We start from the raw sequence: 18,738 nt of genomic DNA on the forward strand, positions 1-18,738 counted from the left end.
GGCCTACGCAGACAGGAAAAATAGTAAACTAGCACAGCTAAGGTGCAGATCATGGCAAACCAATGCGGCAGCTGCACAAAGCTCTTACAATGGATAGTGAGTCACTGAGCCAGACTTGCCATGATGTTTCCAGGTTTAGGCACTGCTCTATGCTGACCTAGCTGTGGAGTAGGGAACAGGCAAAATTGATGAGGAGCCCCAGTACCAATTCTTGGACGTTGATCTCTGCCACAAGGAGTCAGGTGTGGATAACGATGAAGATTGGATTGACTTGGCTATGATGACTTGTGTGGCTAGGTTGCTTAATGCTAGTGACTGTCAAGGAGCCCATAAATGGTCACTTAGAGAAACGTACTGGCATTCATGTCTTTTATTTCAGAAAGGAGTTTTTTCATGTGATTGCAGAGTGTGAACATCTGGCAAGGCCAGCATTTATTGCCCTTTCCTAATGGTTGTTGATGACGTGGCGTGGTTGTAGTCTGTCGGGTGATGTACAGGCTAATATTACAGTGGGAATAATTGACTGACTTGGGAATTGTGGAGTTGCTTGGCATCTAAACCTCATGTACTGCCCTTGTAGTCCTACATTCTGGTGTGTAGGCCTCATGCAGCTGGAACTAAATGGCCAAGATTACTTCCCCAAATTCATTGATGAGGAAGACATTTTACTGGATTTTGGGTTTTTCTGTCTGAGGGCTTCAGTTAATCAGGTAAGTTTTACTTTAGATGATTGAAAGAGGTAAAGACTATTTGTGACAGACATATTTCATTCATGTAAAGAATTTTATATCAAACCTTTTCAGGACCTCCCCTTCACAAAACCATGTTGACTAGGTCCTATCTTGCCTTGCGCCTCTAGGTATTCGGTAACCTCCTCCTTGAGGATAGACTCCAATAATTTTCCCACCACTGACGTCAGACTAATAGGTCTGTAATTGCCTTTGTGCTGCCTCCCACCTTTCTTATATAACGGAACTACATTCGCTACCCTCCAGTCCTCCGGAACCATGCCAGAATCTATCGATTCCTGAAAAATAATCGCCAACGCCTCCGCTATACCTAGAGGCGCAAGGCAAGATAGGACCTAGTCAACATGGTTTTGTGAAGGGGAGGTCCTGTCTGACCAACCTATTGGAGTTTTTTGAAGAAATCACAGGTAGGGTGGATAAGGGAGAGGCGGTAGATGTTGTGTATTTAGACTTTCAAAAGGCCTTTGATAAGGTGCCTCACAAGAGACTGATTAATAAGATGAGAGGTCATGGAATTATGGGCAGGGTAGCAAAATGGGTGGAGAATTGGCTGGTTGGCAGGAAGCAAAGGGTGGAAATAAAAGGATCTCGTTCTGGTTGGTTACCGGTTACTAGTGGTGTGCCGCAAGGGTCGGTGTTGGGGCCTCTCCTTTTTACCTTGTACATCAATGATTTGGATGATGGAATAAATGGTTGTGTGGCTAAGTTTGCGGATGACACCAAGATAAGTGGAGGAGTAGGGAGCATAGAGGAAATAGAAAGAATGCAGAGGGACCTAGACAGTTTAGGAGAATGGGCAAGAAAATGGCAGATGAGATTCAATGTTGAGAAATGTGCAGTTGTACACTTTGGAAGTAGAAATAAGCGGGTAGATTATTATCTAGAAGGAGAGAAGATTGATAGTGCGGTAGTACAAAGGGACTTGGGGGTACTTATACAAGATACCTTAAAAGTTAACCACCAGGTTGGATCGGTGGTTAAGAAAGCGAATGCTATGTTGGCATTCATCTCGAGAGGTATAGTGTATAAAAGTAAGGAAGTGTTGATGAGGCTCTACGGGGCGCTAGTGAGGCCTCATTTGGAATACTGTGCGCAGTTTTGGGCCCCGCATCTTAGGAAGGATGTGCTGACGTTGGAGAGGGTTCAGAGGAGATTTACGAGAATGATTCCAGGAATGAAAGGGCTTAAGTACGATGAGCGTTTGTCGGCTCTTGGACTGTACTCGCTGGAGTACAGAAGGATGAGAGGGGACCTCGTAGCGACATTTAAAATGTTGACAGGTAAGGATAGAGTAGATGTGGCTAGGCTGTTTCCCTTGGTGGGCGTGTCCAGGACCAGAGGGCACAATCTTAGAATTAGAGGGTACAGTTTCAAGACAGAGATGAGGAGAAGTTTCTTTACCCAGAGGGTGGTGAAATTGTGGAACTCCTTGCCACGCACAGCAGTGGAGGCCAGATCAGTGGGGGTGTTCAAGGAGGAGATAGACAGATATCTAAATAGTCAGGGTATCAAGGGATATGGGGATAAGGCTGGCAAATGGGATTAGAATAGTTTTTTTTTTCTCTCTCTTTTTTTCCCACCCCATTTCTTTTTCCCTTTTCCTTGGAGCAGACTCGATGGGCCGAATGGCCTGCTTCTGCTCCCTTATCTTGTGATCTTGTGAACTTATTTTTAACCTGCAAAAAAAGTGGCATTAAAAGTAATGGGTTTTATTTTCAAGTAGATTGAAAGCCTTATATCTTTTCCTTCTCTGTACAGTTCAAAATAAAAACTGCACATGCTAGAAGTTTGAAATAAAAGCAGAAAATAGTGGAAACATTCAGGCAGCACCTGCGGGGAGAGAAACAATTAATGTTTCAGGTGGAAGATGGGTAACCTTGTTTCCCTTTCCACAGGTGCTGCCTGACCTGCTGAGTGTTCCCACCATTTTCTGTATTCAGTTTCAAACTCTTTGGAAGCCCCGAGTTTGAGAAAAGCTGCATAAGTGTGGTTTCTGTTTCTTTGTTAAGCATTTGGCAAAGGCTTGACTGCGTATACACATGTCTGAAGTTGCAACATTCTACACAACACTTGCTTTTTTTCCAAAAGAAATCGTTTGAATTAATTAAACTAAGTTTTGTAAGTAATTAAAACATCTTGTACCTGCGATGGTTTGTACATCACAGTAGTGTAAGCTTATGATTAATCTCTGTAATTCGGATTCCCTGGGATGGGTTCATTGTCCAGCAGAGGATTTTGTAAAAAACCAGTGTCCGTTTTTTATTTAATCAGTGTCCACATTAAAGCACAGCAAATAATATATACGAAGGTTAATGGGTTTATTTACAAAATCGTGAGCTATCTATGTACATATTAAGAATATTGAAAGTCTCTGTGAACTGAAATGTTCTAGACTCTATTAGATTATTTGAAAAACAGGCGGATGGTGTGACTCTGCAGTCCAGTAGAAGGATGATATTAGCATGCACGCACACACCAAAACATCATGTTGTACGCTTAAAGATGCATTACACCCTACTGAAAAACTGATATCAATGCATTAATTGCTCTTGCAGTCCCATTACATGATAAGTGGACAGCATTATAGAAAACAATTACTTATTATAACAAAGTACTTGAATACTCTTGTTTTCAAGTATGAGTGATTTCTTCAGGTGCAAGCGATCAGTCATTTTTACCTTTGGCCATGAAGTGTTTAAAATGAGTTTTCTTGATGGTATTATTCATTGAGGAAATGATGATCTGTGAGCAGACAGAAAGAGGAAAGTTTGGACCTTGGTTTGATTCTTGGCATCAAGCAGAGATGCAATTCCACCCCATTCCTTCCTTCAGAATGCTGTTCTGTTGGCGAGGTGTTATGGTTATATCCGAGCTTGGTGATGAAGAAGTTGTGTTGATTATTGCCCGGAGACTATGCATTAAGAAGGATGCTAAGGAGTGAGCACATTGGAACAAAGCTGTGAACAGTGGATCATTGAAAAGTTTTGCTTGTCAAGACGGCAGTTGGGCAATTTTGAGAGTCCACTGAAAGTTTGTTTTCCTCCATAATGAAAATTGAACTGTCACCTTCAGAATTTATCTGCACATGTCAAGGGCTTAAATAGCAGCCAAACAGATTCCAGTGGCACAGCCTGTATCAGAATTAGATTGTCCGTCTCTTACAGAGACGGCTTTCGCCCAGGATTTGCGCTGGAAGCAGTATTGGTGACGACAAGCTAGGTACATAAAGGGAAAAGGTGGAATTTGTATCAACTTGCTGCCACAGGTGAAATCTATGGGATGAGACCAAATTGAAATTGGTGTATCTGTATGTGTTTCTGATGGGCAATTTTTTTTGCTTCCTTTGGATAGGTAAAGTTAAAAAGCATTAACAATAAAAGAAATATAAAATGCTGGAATTACTCAGTAGGCCTGCAAGATCAATAGGCAGAAGTAAAGATGAAGTTCTGAGGTCAAATTCCTATTATTAACACTGGGGGAAAGGTAGACGTAAAATAAATTATAAGGTGCAGGAAAAGAGAGGAGACATGGAATGAATACAATGAAGGGTCTTTTGATAGGATGCAGCCCAATAGAAATTAAATGAAAACTAAAATAGGTGGCAGACTTGCGGTGAAAGGGTGATGAAGCCATTAGTGAATAGCCAAAGGTAGGCCTGGGAGAGTTATAGATGGAAGAGGACAAGCAATTGTTTGAAATAAAAACAGAAAATGCTGGAAAAGCTCAGCAGGTTGGGCAATATCTGTGGAAAGAAAGGTAGTTGATGTTTCAGGTCAAAAACCTCTCTGATTTGTTGTGTTATCAGAATCAGGTTTATTATCACTGACGTATGTTGTGAAATTTGTTGTTTTGTGGCAGCAGTGCAAGACCTAAAGACATAAAAATTACTATAAGTTACAAAACTAAATATAGTGCAAAAGAGGAATAATGAGGTAGTGTTCATGGACTGTTCAGAAATCTGATGGCGGAGGGGAAGAAGCTGTTCCTGAAATGTTGAGTGTGGGTCTTCAGGCTCCTGTACCTCCTCCCCAATGGTAGTAATTTGAAGAGGGCATGTCCTGGTTGGTGAGGGTCCTTAATGATGGATGGCACCGCCTCTTGAAGATGTCCTTGATGGCACGGAGGGTTGTGTCCGTGATGGTGCTGGCTGAGTCTACAGCCCTCTGCAGCCTCTTTCAATCCTGTGCATTGGAGCCACCGGATGGTGAATCAACCAGTCAGAATGCTCTCCACTGTACATCTGTAGAAATTTGCAAGAATCTTTGGTGACATACCAAATATCTTTAAACTCCTAATGAAGTAGAGCTGCTGGCATGCTGCCTTCGAGATTGCATCAATGTGTTGGGCCCATGATAGATTCTCTGAAATGTTGATGCCCAGGAACTTGAAGCTGCTCACCCTTTCCACCACTGAGGACTGGAGTGTGTTCTCCCGACTTCCCCTTCCTGAAATGCACAATCAGTTCCTTGGTCTTGCTGACGTTGAGTGCGAGGTTCTTGTGACAGCACTCAACCAGCCGAGATTCTGCCAGTAGTGGTGTTGTCGGCAAATTTATAAATGGCATTTTAGCTGTGCCTAGCCACACAGTCATGAGTGTAGAGAGAGTAGAGCAGTGGGCTAAGCACACATCCTTGAGGTGCACCTATGTTGATTGTCAGAGAGGAGGAGATGTTACTACCGATCCGCACTGACTGTGGTCTCCTGATAAGGAAGTTGAGGATCCAGTTGCAGAGGGAGGTACAGAGGCCCAGGTTTTGAAGCTTGTTGATTAGTACAGAGGGGATGATGGTGTTGAAAACTGAGCTGTAATCGATAAACAGCAACCTGATGTGTTTTGCTGTAGTCTCGGCTCCAAAGCCGAGTGGAGAGCCAGTGAGATTGCGTCCGCTGTAGACCTGTTGTGGCAGTAGGCAAACTGCAGCAGGTCCAGGTCCTTGCTCAGGCAGGAGTTAATTCTAGCCATGACCAACCTCTCAAAGCACATCATCACAGTAGATGTGAGTGCTACCAGGCAATAGTCGTTGAGGCAGCTCACCCTGCTCTTCTTGGGCACTGGTGTGATTGATGCCCTTTTGAAGCAGGTGGGAACCTCTGACTGCAGCAGTGAGAGATTGATAATGTCCTTGAACACTCTAGCCAGTTGGTCGGCACAGATTTTCAGTACCCTGCCAGGTACACTGTCGGGGTCTGACGCCTCTTGAAGGATATTCTGATGTTGGCCTCCAAGACAGCGATCACAGGGTTGCCAAATGCTGTGGGGTTTCACACAGATGTAGTGTTATTCTCTCTTTCAAAGCATGCATAAAAGGCATTGAGCTCATCAGGGAGTGAAGCATCACTGCCATTTATGCCGTTAGGTTTCATCTTATAGGAAGTAATGGCATGCAAACCCTGCCACAGCTGTCGTGTGTCTGATTATGTCTCTGATTTCACACGGAATTGCCTTTTCGCTCTCACAAGGGCCTTCCATAGGTCGTATCTGGACTTCTTGTAGGCTTCTGGATCGCTGGTCTTGAACGCCACAGATCTAGCCCTCAGCAGACTGCGAATCTTCTGGTTCATCCAGGGCTTCTGGTTTGGGAAGACTCGGTATGTTCTCAACGGCACACACTCATCCACACAGGCCTTGATGAAGTTGGTGACGGCCGTGGCATATTCATTCACATCCAAAGATGAATCCTTGAATATGGTCCAGTCCACCGATTCAAAGCTGTCCTGTAAATGCTCCTCCATCTCCCTTGACCATACCTTTGCGGTCCTCACTACTGGTGCTGCAGTCTTCAGTCTCTGCTTGTATCTTGGGAGTAGAAGTACAGCCAGGTGATCGGACTTGCCAAAGTGCGGGCGTGGGATGGCACGGTAAGCGTTCTTGATGGAAGTGTGACAATGATCGAGTGTGTTGGCTCCTCTGGTTCTGCAGGTAATATGTTGGTGGTAGTTCGTCAGAGGCTTCTTCAAGCTAGCTTGGTTGAAGTCCCCTGTGATGATTGGGAAGGCATCAGGATGCGCTGTCTCGTGACTGATGATCATGGTGCTCAGCTCCTCCAGTGCCAGCTTGACATTTGTCAGGGGTGAAATGTACCCCGCTACCAGGATGACAGCGAAGTACTCTGTTGGCAGATAAAACGGATGACACTTGACTGCCAGATGTTCCAGGTCAGGGGAGCAGGACTGTGACAGAACCGTCACGTCTGTGCACCACCATGAGTTAATCATGAAGCAAATGCTGCCATCCGGTCCAAATGTTGAAAATGTTTTCAATATTTTCAGTTTTTATTTCAGATTTCCAGCATCTGTAGCTTTTTGATTTTCAATTATTTGACATTGCCAGCAGAATACAAAAAGCTGAAGGGTGGAATTGTTGATTGTCTGAAATCTAATGCTGAGTCTCAAAAGTTGTAATGTACCTCGACGGCAGAGGAGATGCTGTTGCTGAAGCTTGCTTTGGGGTTCACTGAAGGGAGTAGGGTAGATGAGAGGTCAGACTGAGAGTTTGATGATGAATTAAAATAACCAGCAACTGGAAACTGTGGCCAATGAATGTGGACTAAATGGTGGCCTTCTGCAAAGTGACACCCAATCTGTTTGGTTTCTGCAATGGAGAGCAGCATGAGCAGCAAGTGCAGTCTATTAAATCAGATGTAGTGCACGGAAATTACCGCTTCTCATGTAAAGGGTACTCTGTGAACACCTTGGTTCACTTTTCCATCTCCGACAGTACCCACTCCTCTTCCCACAGCACCTGTCAGTTCAACCGCAGGAGATAATATCTGCTCTTTTGCTTCCTTCCATCCCACCACCTGAAGTGTTTTTCGGCCTCTGTTTCCCTTGTTCTCCACCCTTTTGACTCCTCAGGACCTACCTTTTTGGTGGTTCACCAATGGCTTTACCACACTTTTGTGTTCTGTCTGCCAGTCCCATTTCTCTGCACATTATAACTCTTCATATTTGTGATGAAAGGCCGTCAGTCTGAAACATTAGCTCTGTTCTACGCGCTGCACATTCTGTCTGACTGAATATTTCCAGCATTTTCAGTGTGGATTCAGATATCCAGCATCTCCACTATTTCACTGTTGGAATATTAGCACCTTCCCTGTTATTAATATTTATTTCTGCCATGAAGTGATCAGTTAAACTAGACTCTAGTAAATTTATAAAAGTAGAAGCAGCTTTCATTGGTAATTGGTCTTTCAATATCATTTGAGATTTCAGCCAGTAACAAATAATAAGTTACTGCTTGTTTGGTTATTCGTGATTTTGTTTATATAATCTTCTGATGTTACAGCGTGATCCTGGGCAATCAAGCTCAGTGGTAACCACTGTACATTGTTAGGTTATGCATCGTTTCACTACGTTTTAGACTATTTTGAAATACAATTATTGAAATTGAAGTTACATACTTAAAACTTCAGTTTTAACAAGGATAGATGACTACAAATGATAATGCCACTCTGCAGAAGAGCAGTATATATATTTTTTCATTATCCATTGTTTTAACTAGGCTTTTTCTCCTTTCTTTACAAAAGACATTGAGTCCTCTGTGTGCTATTGTTCATTGGCATCAGTTGCCCTCAGGCACATCACACATGACTGTTTCTTGTAATGTGAGCAAAGATTGCCAACCAATTCAGCTTTGAGGTGCAGAACATGGATTAACCTTAAACCTATGAGCCATTGGAAAAACTCTTTATAGCATCCTTATGAGCTGCTGCATATTTAAGTATACAGCAATTGGAGTTAAATGCCAACTAAAGGAATGTTAATAATGCATTGCAAGTGTAGATTATTAAGAGAACAATTAGCTGTTCTTTATTATATATTCCCTTCTGGATTTACCAAGTGTCTGTGAACATCTATCAAATGTTTTATACTTCAATCTCTTCGAATTCTAATTTTTATTGTCTGCCTGACTACCTTCATCTGCTTCACTCTGCCCCATTTTGCCCCCCTCCACCGCGCGTGCACACGAGCACACACACACACCCTCGTATCCAATCCCGATACTCTCTCCTAACAAGCTCATTGTCTCCCGTCCATCTTACCCCAGGATCATCTGCTATTTCCTCAGGTCAGAAAAACTCAGTTGAAATGTCATCAGTGTTGTCATGTAAGGAAGTTATTTTGCATGTCTACATTTAAATAACTGGGCTAATGACACTATATATGTATTTAAAGTTCAAAGCTCAAGCTTTCTGTCTCAGGAATCTCCACATGGGAGTACCTCAGTTTGATGATGTGCAATTATGGTCTTGCTATCGAGACGAAGGATTAAGCACCAATGTCTCTTCACCTTTCATGTGCAGATTAATGCTATCCCATCCTACAATATTAAAGTCCCCAATGAATCCTGTTCCTCCCAAGTGTTATGGCATGTCTGCTATTTTAGTTAAACCCTCATGCAGATATCTATTGGAGTTTGTTAGCATTTCAGGTTTTTCTTTCAGTCAGCTTTGTTGGCATTAGCAACGTGAACAGCATCACCTTCCCACCCCGTGTGTTTTGTGAAGACTGCACTACAAACTTAGCTGCTGACCTTGTGTGCCAATCAGTGGCAGAGGAGGTTAGTATTACTTGAGCAGGAAAATTGTAACATTTCTGGTAAACGTTCTATGAAGTAATTAATGCATCTTTTAGTGTCACTTTAACCTGCTTTGCTAGCACCCAAATCAAAAAAGTAATGTATCTAGCTTCACAGAGGGTGGTCCCACGTAATGTAGACTGACATGTCACACATTATCATGGAAATGTTGCTGTATTGGAACTGTTATCTGTTGGAAGTCATGTGAATCAACTTTTGGATTTTAGGCCACAGTTTTATTGCTATTTTCTCATTGGAGTAGTGTTGGCAGGGGTTAGAAGTTTTCTGTAGATGCTTAGTTTATCAGTGCTACAATTTTTGTTGGTTCCGGAGCAGTGGTTTGTAGGTACTGTGTTCTAGTCTGGTTAATGAAGACTGTAGGTACCATATTGCAACATAAGTGAAGGGCTCTAGTACCTAACATTTTCTGAAGGTTATTTAATGGAGTGCTGTTAGGGTGACTGATTTATAATAGGCTTGCCTGTGGTTGGATATTTTTGCAGTAGAATGACTTAGAATCTGCTGCCTCATATAATCCTTTTCTTTATAGCTTGCATTTTTTGGGGCTTAATAAATTTCTGTTTTAACTATTATCAGATATAGCTATAATGAGATTGAGGAGTGCCATTTGTTAGCTGGCTAGCCATCTGAATTTAGTACTGAACAGATTACTGTTTAGTGAAATTACTACATGCACTTGATTGTGGCATGATTCGTTTAAGGAAATGATGTATTGACAAAGTAGTTGTGTTCCCTCAGCTTGATAAATGACAGTAGGAAAGCTATTAATGTTTTGGCCTTATACACCACAGTTATTTGTTAATCAATATCCTATGCATTAAGCCAGTTCTTCAAGGATTATTGGAGATGGCAGAAATGCAAAACAAAACCTAGACCTTTCTTGAAAGCATTACAGGCTTATTAGGGAGAGGGAATAAAAGCATGTGGGTCTGCCTTTGCACGTGTACAGAATTATGCATGTAATGCAGAAATTTAGCATCTGAGACAAAATGATATTGAGTGTCATTCTGAAAAACTATTTTGCAAATTAACTAAGACCAAAGTAGTCACTCACATTTCAGTAAAACCTTTTTAGGTGGACATAGGAATATTGAGTAGTTTGCCCATTTCAAGGTGTGCTGGGGGTGGAAGGGGGGAAATCCTGAAGTTGAATCCCGGGGATGGCAGAGCACTTTGAGCTGTATAACATGGGGGTAAAGTCCTGGCATTGATGGAAATGGGGGTAAACTGAGGCAATAGTTTGAAGTTATTATGCAAGAACTATTTATTTTATAAATGTGTGGTTTTCCTTGTGAAGTTTTGGCACTAATCTGCTGAATAGATTTCATGACAACTGAATTCCTAGTACCAGGACAAATTTGTTTTCTGTGCACCTTCACTTGTAGATCCATTTATTTCAAATTCAATATGTTTTTTAAGTGCAGTGGACAGTCCATATCATGTATAGCAAGCGTGGCAGGTGCTCAATCAAGTTGCAGTCAGAGATTAATCTGTGATTATATTTAATTCCAAGAGACTGTGATTAAATGAAAAACATGTTATGTGCTTGTGCAGAGGACAACAAAAGAAAAACATGCTCTCACAGGCCAGTCCAAAGCATTGCTGAGCAATGTGGAAAGCTATAATGGTAGGTACATTGTCTGGTGATGAATTATCAAAAGCATGGAAAACTATTGTCCTCATGTCTGAGGGAAAATAGTCTTGGATCTTTTGGCTATTTGGTCAATGGGTCATGACCTCATGAGATTGAATTCCAGCTTTATTTTAGTTCTTCCAATACCTTTTGTTAGAAGAGCTATTATAGCTGTTTTTTTTTGAGAAGGACTATTTTGAGAGAAGAAAATGGAGTTGGTTAACAGTCCACTGCCTGCAACCCAACTTTATGTGGCATTCGCCCTGTGCTTATCGACATATATTGTTTCTCAATCAAGTGTTTTAATTTAAATCAACCTGCTTTTCAAAGTATTTCATGCCCTTGTCCCTTCCTGTCCCTGTATTCCTGCCTGTATTCGTGATCTCTGAGGTCGCCACGGTTTTGACATTTTGTGCAACTCTGATTTTTTGCATTCCATCATTTACAGGTGTGCTTTCAAATGCTTCAGCCTCTCATCCTGTAAGCTATTGCTTAAAACCTACCTCTTTGACCAAGCTTGTATGACTTCATGGTTTTTTTCGGAGATATGGGTGGTCCCCATTGTGACAGTGACATTGAAAGCTTCATGACTTGGTGTTAGGAATCCATGGGTACTTGCGTTTGCATGTGGGAGGGCATTTGGGGTTGCAGGCGAAACAGAAGGGTATTTAATTATAGACTTAATTACCAAGGCAGTATTTTTAATTTCGGCTCTTGGACTGTACTCACTGCAGTACAGAAGAATGAGAGGGGACCTCATAGAAACATTTAAAATGTTGAAAGGACTGGACAGAGTAGATGTGGCCAAGCTGTTTCCCTTGGTGGGTGAGTCCAGGACCAGAGGGCACAATCTTAGAATTAGAAGGTACAGGTTTAAAACAGAAATGAGGAGAAATTTCTTTAGCCAGAGGGTAGTGAATTTATGGAATTCCTTGCCACATACAGCAGTGGAGGCCCAATCGTTGGAGGCGTTTAAAGAGGAGATAGATAGTCAAGGTATCAAGGGATATGGAGATAAGGCTGGAAATTGGTTAGAATAGTTTTTGTGTTGTTTCCCCCACTTCTCATTTCTTTTTCTTTTTTGTCCCTTTTCTTTGGAGCAGACTCTGGGCCGAATGGCCTACTTTTGCTCCCTTGTCTTGTGGTCTTGTGATCTTGTGAAGTGCAGCAAACATACATAACTGGGAGTGAGCAGTGGGACAACATCATGGAGAGAGAAACAGATTTGCTGTTTCGGGTCAATGATCTTTCATTAGAACTGGCAAAAATTAGAAAAGTGGCAGAGAAAAGCTTTTCTCACTGAGAAACTGTAACTTGACTGACACAAGTGTCTGCACTGCTCTCAAAGTCAGGATACCTCTCACTTCCGGAAACCTTGTCTTGGGATACTTGCAGACTGTCTGCTGTAATACTGCCACATGTAATACTTTACTGCTTCACTACCAGGTCTCTAGCAACATCCTGTGATGAGTGACCTTTGCCAAAGGAGGTTTCTAACTGGACATACTGTTTGGGAGGCTTTGCTGGTTCTTCCCTGTCCTCCCCGTCAAGGGGGCAAAGGGGAGTGGGGATGGGACTGGTGGAAGGCCCTTCCTCCTTGCCCACCTCCCTGAATTATTGGAGCATTTCCCAGCAACACTCCGAGTAGTTGGAACGGTACTAGTTGTAAGGTGGTTGGGACCCTTTGAGGGTTAGTTCCTTCGGTTAGAGTGTGAGGAAATGTGAAAAAAGTTCTTAATGCAGTTGTGGTTTTGAACTCATTTCTGATTTTGTGATTTCTGTTCTTGAAGGATTTCCTACATTTCTGGCCGCTCACTGATTTTTGTGTGGGAGCCTGTTGAAACTGCGAGGGATATAATGACTGGGATCCCAATTTGGGCCAGTTGACTAGAGTTTGCAAAGACCTGTATTGCAGCCTACTGTGAATGCAGGAGAAATGTGCCTGGCCTTTTAATGTTCAATTTGAACTGTCAGCATTATTAAGTGCTTTTTTTTCCTGTCAGTGAACGCTACCATTCTTAATAACAACAATGTGGTAGAAAATCTCATAAAAGCAAATTTTGAATGCTACACTAGTATTGACATCATTTTGGCAGCCTAGATGCCAGAGAGACTACCTTAGGGCATGTGAAATTCTCATGCAAGAAAAAACAGTTTTTAAGGATAGATAAAATGAATGGAAAATTTGTTAGTGCTCTGTGTTAATGCAAATTTCATTTGCATTATGGTTTTTGGGGGTTGCACAGATGAATTTCTTGCCTTTGTTTCTCATCTAGATCTGACTTTCTATGAGGTGTTCTGTGTGGGGATTATGTGCAGTTGAACACTTGCTCTGACAAACCTGTAGTGTGATCAAGATTTTGTGTCATACCTGCCTCTGGGCATTATGGCATCATGATGTCTTGTTGATAGGTGTGATATCCACTCTTACTTTGTTTTGTGCTATCCCACAGAGTGCTGATTTGTCCTGTACTCTGAATACTCACAGCTACATGCCCACCTGTATTTTGTAGAAGACATTTGCTCAGGCTGAGTGTTGTTTTGTGGGTAACCTGGGTACCATGAGCCCCTCACTCCTTGTCATTGCCCACTGCTGTGCTGGGGACCTGATGCAAATCACTGCTCACTGTTGGCACTCCCACTGCAATTCGTTCTTTACATGGGTGAGTGGTGTGAATTCTCAGTGCTGAGATGTAGTATCCAAGCTTGCTTAATAAGTGAGAGTCATAGCAGGGGACTGGCAACACCTGTACCATGTGTCGGGAGACTGTCTGTCTGGATCCTGCACTCTCTCTCATCACCTCTTGTTGGATTTGATGGAAGCTGCTATCTACTCCTCCCTTTGTTTAGCTGTACAACCGTCCCAAGTTCTGAGATTTCTCCATGGCAACAAGCCCAATGGCCAGTGACCACATTGAGGATGGGGAGGCCATGGATTTGTGTTAAGTTCCCAGTGGAGTGTGCCATCAGCAATGCATTTGAATGTGGCTATGATGACCTGTTCAATGCAGATTCCATTAGCATTCTCTTTCCTGGAAGCACCTCACTAGCGCTACGTGAGATACCAGTGTAGTTGTGCAAGTGCCATGTTTTTGGACTGTGGGTGCATCTCCATTGTTTTATATTTGATTATGTTCCTGATAGGTAAATATACAGAACAGTTTTCTCAAGTATTCCACTGTTGTTGATTTAGCACCACGCTTCAGGAAGGATGGAAAGAGAGAATGCAGAAAGTATTTGTAGAACAGAACAGAATTTTTCAAGTTCAAGTCTGTTGTTATCGGCATACATACACAAGGCATAAGTGCCATGAAAATTAGCTTTTTGCAGCAGCAGCACAGTACATTACAAGACGATGACAAACATAAGTTAACATCAACTAACATAAATTATATATACATACTGTAGAACTGGGATGAACGGTCTTGGCTACGAGGTTAGGCTGGAAAAGCTGGGGTTGTTCTCTCTGAAGCAAGGAAGGTGGGAGTGAGATTTGTGTCCAAGATCACCAACTGATTTACATAGGGAAAATAAAGGGAAGCTGTTTCCATTGGCAGACAATTCAAGGACTAGGGGACTCTGATTTAAATCTTTGGGCAGAATGTCAAGGGGGATGAATGGGATTGAGGGGATTGCTGTACGAGGGGTGAGTAAAGGCAGGAACTGGGTGGCCTCCTTGTGTGGTGTAGCAGTTGTATGATTCTATGAACTCTGGCTTAAATTAGTTTCACTGGAAGTAGTGCAGCTAAATCTGATGAAGGTTTGTAGTTCCATGCTGTAATTTTCTGTGATGGATGTACATTTATTTGTTGAACTAAAAATTCATGGGAGTCTGTTTAATGTATATTTACAACTCTCTGTGTTTCCAATTTTTGAAATTGTTTTCTACCTAATAACTTAGTTGGTTAAATCTTGACTATACCCATCTGTCCACTAAACAATCTGATTAAAAATAGAAAATGCTGGAAACACTCAGCAGGTCTTGCAGCACGTGGAAAGAGGAACAGATTTAATATTTCGGGTCAGAGACTCTTCATCATTTCTGAAAAGCAGCTTCTTCTTAGTGCGGGCAGGTACACGAACACAGCAAATTCCATGTGGCATAAGCAGCTTGTTCTTGGGAAATGGATGGATGCTTTTGTAATCAGGTGAATCCTTTAGAGGGATGAGCTGCTAAATTACTTAAGATTGTACAAAGCAGTGACATCTCCTGGTAGTTTTTGAGACCATTGGGTGGTTTTGCCCAGTTTCAACACAGCAACAGACCATCATTTCACGCCAGATTAAGTGAACCATTGGTTTGAGATGGTGGAAGAAGTCTGGAGGGAGCCTATCTTTCGTTGTGGGCTACACGCTTTTCATTGTGAACAGATCAGCTTTCTGGGTCGTGAAACATCTCATTTTGGAGGATTCTGAACAGTTAGCCATTGACTCCTTCAGTTGCTGCCTGACATCTGATTGTATTGCTTGCTAAGTGCTCCTTCTCAGCTCAATACCTGTTCTGAGACAACAGCAATTGATTTCACCCAAATGTTTACAGCTTCTGCACTGTTATTTGCTTCAAAATTCCTTGGAAGGCTTCAAGCTTGACAGCATGAATAATATGAAATTGGTATTGGTTTATTATTGTCACTTGTACCAAGATACAGTGAAAAGCTTGCCTTACAAACCGATCGTACAGGTCAATTCATTACACAGTACAGTTACATTGAGTTAGTACAGAGTGCATTGATGTAGTACAGGTAAAAACAATAACAGTACAGAGTAAAGTGTCACAGCTACAGAGTGCAGTGCAATAAGGTGCAAGGTCACAACAAGGTAGATCGTGAGGTCATAGTCCATCTCATTGTATAAGGGAGCCGTTCAATAGTCTTATCACAGTGGGGTAGAAGCTGTCCTTAAGTCTGGTGGTACGTGCCGTCCGGCACCTGTATCTTCTACCCGATGGAAGAAGAGAGAATGTGCCGGGTGGGTGGGGTCTTTGATCATGCTGGCTGCTACACCAAGACAATGAGAGGTAAAGACCGAGTCCAAGGAGGGGAGGCTGGTGTCCGTGATGCACTGGGCTGTGTCCACAACTCTCTGCAGTTTCTTGCGGTCTTGGGCAGAGCAGTTGCCGTACCAAGCCGTGATACACCCAGATAGGATGCTTTCTATGGTGCATCGGTAAAAGTTGGTGAGAGTCAAAGGGGACAAACCAAATTTCTTTAGCCTCCTGAGGAAGTAGAGGCACTGGTGAGCTCTCTTGGCCGTGGCATCTACGTGATTTGACCAGGACAGGCTGTTGGTGATGTTCACTCCCAGGAACGTGAAGCTCTCAACCCACGGCTTCCAGAGATTCCATCCATTTCTGGCATTTGGCAGTACCAAAAATGTATGTAAGGCTTTTGTTGGAACACAATCTCTTGACTGTTGGTATTGTTGCAGGAAGATCTTGACCTGAGTTCCATCAAGGAATGTATGTTTCCCAGTGTCCATGAGGGACTTTTTTTTTGTAGGTGTGTTATAGACAATAGACAATAGGAGCAGAAGTAGACCATTCGGCCCTTCGAGTCTGCACCGCCATTTTGAGATCATGGCTGATCCTCAACAATCAATATCCTGTTCCTGCCTTGTCCCCATATCCCTTGATTCCCCTATCTATAAGAAACCTATCTAGCTCCTTCTTGAAAGTGCCCAGAGAATTGGCCTCCACTGCCCTCTGAGGCAGTGCATTCCACAAATTCACAACCCTCTGGGAGAAGAAGTTTTTCCTCACCTCTGTCCTAAATGGCCTAGCCCTTATTCTTAAATCATGCCCCCTGGTCCTGGACTTCCCCAACATCTGGAACATATTTCCTGTCTCTATCTTGTCCAATCCCTTAATAATCCTGTATGTTTCAATCAGATCCCCTCTCAATCTTCTCAATTCCAGCGTGTACAATCCCAGTCTCTCCAACCTCTCAGCATAAGACAGTCCCGACATCCCCGGAATTAACCTCGTAAACCTACGCTGCACGCCCTCTATAGCCAGGATATCCTTCCTTAACCCTGGAGACCAAAACTGAAAAGCAATCATACTCCTCATTGGTCCCTGGCTTGATAGCAATTGTTAAGAGGGAAATACTGGAATGTTACAGATTGTGGAGGAATAGGATTCAGGTGATAGTTACCAAATTGTCTCTTTGAGGTCCAGTTTTGAGCCATTGCATCTATTAATTCCATTCTGCTGAGTATCATAGTGGTGCCAAACATCATGGACTTGTACTGCTTAAAGCCATTTGCCTCTCTTAGAGGGAGATGCATTCTAGTTGCAAACGATTGTGCAAGTCACCGAAGAAGTAATGGCAATTTCCCAAAAGACTTGCACAGTATTAGAGAGAGCTGGCTCCGTAGTTTTCACATTCTGTGCTGGAGTTTGAGTCCTCAAAGGATTGGAGATTTAGAAGATGTGTTATTTCTGTAGGAGCACACCGTTGGAAGGTAGCAGGAGCACATTAACAATCAAGATTTGTATTTAACATTACTGTCCTGTTGAACTGCTGGAAGGCTCTCACTCTCATCCAACTCGCACACACTATCAGCTATTCAACGTGATAGGTACGTTTCTTCGACAGACTTGCACAATACTCACTGAGATACTGAACCCTATTTTGCGTGAGGCTGTAGTATAGACTAGAGGCAGCAACAGCCTTTCTGCAGTGGGCAGTTGTGGCTACACCTCCCTGTTGCAGTGGAGAAGATTCTGCTCTATGCTCAAACTTAATCCTCCTCACATTCACCTTCCTGCATTTTCATAATCTGTTCTGATTTACAAACTGCAGGTGGTATAAGATGCACTTCCTACGCCCCACAGCCTCCACCCATGCACCCACACACTTTTGACATGACCATAAGATACAGGAGCAGAATTAGGGCATTTGGTCCATTGAGTCTGTTTGCCATTCAATCATGGCAGAACCCCATTGTTCTACCTTCTCCCAGTAATCCTTAACCCCCTTATCAATCAAGAACCTATTAATCTCTGCCTTAAATACACCCAATGACTGGCCTCCACAGCTGTCTATGGCAACGAATTCCACAGATTCACCACCTGGCTGAAGAAATTCCTTCTCATCTCAGTTTTAAAGGGATATCTGAGGCTGTGCCCTTGGATCCTAGACTCTCCCACTAATGTCCACTCTATCCAGGCCTTTCAGTGTCCAATAGGTTTCAGTGAGATCCCCCCTCATCCTTCTGAACTCAATCTAGTACAAGCCCAGAGATATCAACCACTCCTTATGTTAAGCCTTTTGTTCTTGGGATCATTCTTGTGAACCTTCTCTGGACTCTCTCCAGGGCCACCACATCCTTCCTTGCATATGGGGCCCAAAATTGCTCACAATAATCCAAATGAGGTCTGACCAATGCCTTATAAAGCCTCAGCTGTACATCCTCTTGAAATGAGTGCTAACATTGCAAGTTAACTTTGAGGGAATCCTGAACTAGCACTCCCAAGTCCCTTTGCACCTCTGAATTCTGAATTTTTTCTCCATTTAGAAAATAGTCAACACCTTTATTCTTCCTACCCCACACTTCCCTATGCTGTATTTCCATCTTCCACTTCTTTGCTCATTCTCCCATCCTGTCCATGTCCTTCTGCAAACTCTCTGCCCCTGCTACTCCACCTATCTTGGTATCATCTGCAAATTTGGCCACAATGCCATCAGTTCCTTCCTCCAGATCATTAATGTATAAAGTGAAAAGTTATGGTCTCAACATTGGCCCTTGCGGAACTC

The 18,738-nt window shown here is 42.7% G+C and overlaps 1 protein-coding gene across 7 annotated transcripts in view; it reads left to right on the top strand.

Moving 5' to 3' along the window:
* LOC127582375 (lysine-specific demethylase 4B-like) overlaps positions 1-18,738 on the top strand; it is a 252,246-nt gene that overhangs the window by 86,494 nt on the left and 147,014 nt on the right. The window lies entirely within an intron of this gene.

Source organism: Pristis pectinata, chromosome 24 (assembly GCF_009764475.1).
Source record: "Pristis pectinata isolate sPriPec2 chromosome 24, sPriPec2.1.pri, whole genome shotgun sequence".
Classification (NCBI taxonomy): Eukaryota; Metazoa; Chordata; class Chondrichthyes; order Rhinopristiformes; family Pristidae; genus Pristis; species Pristis pectinata.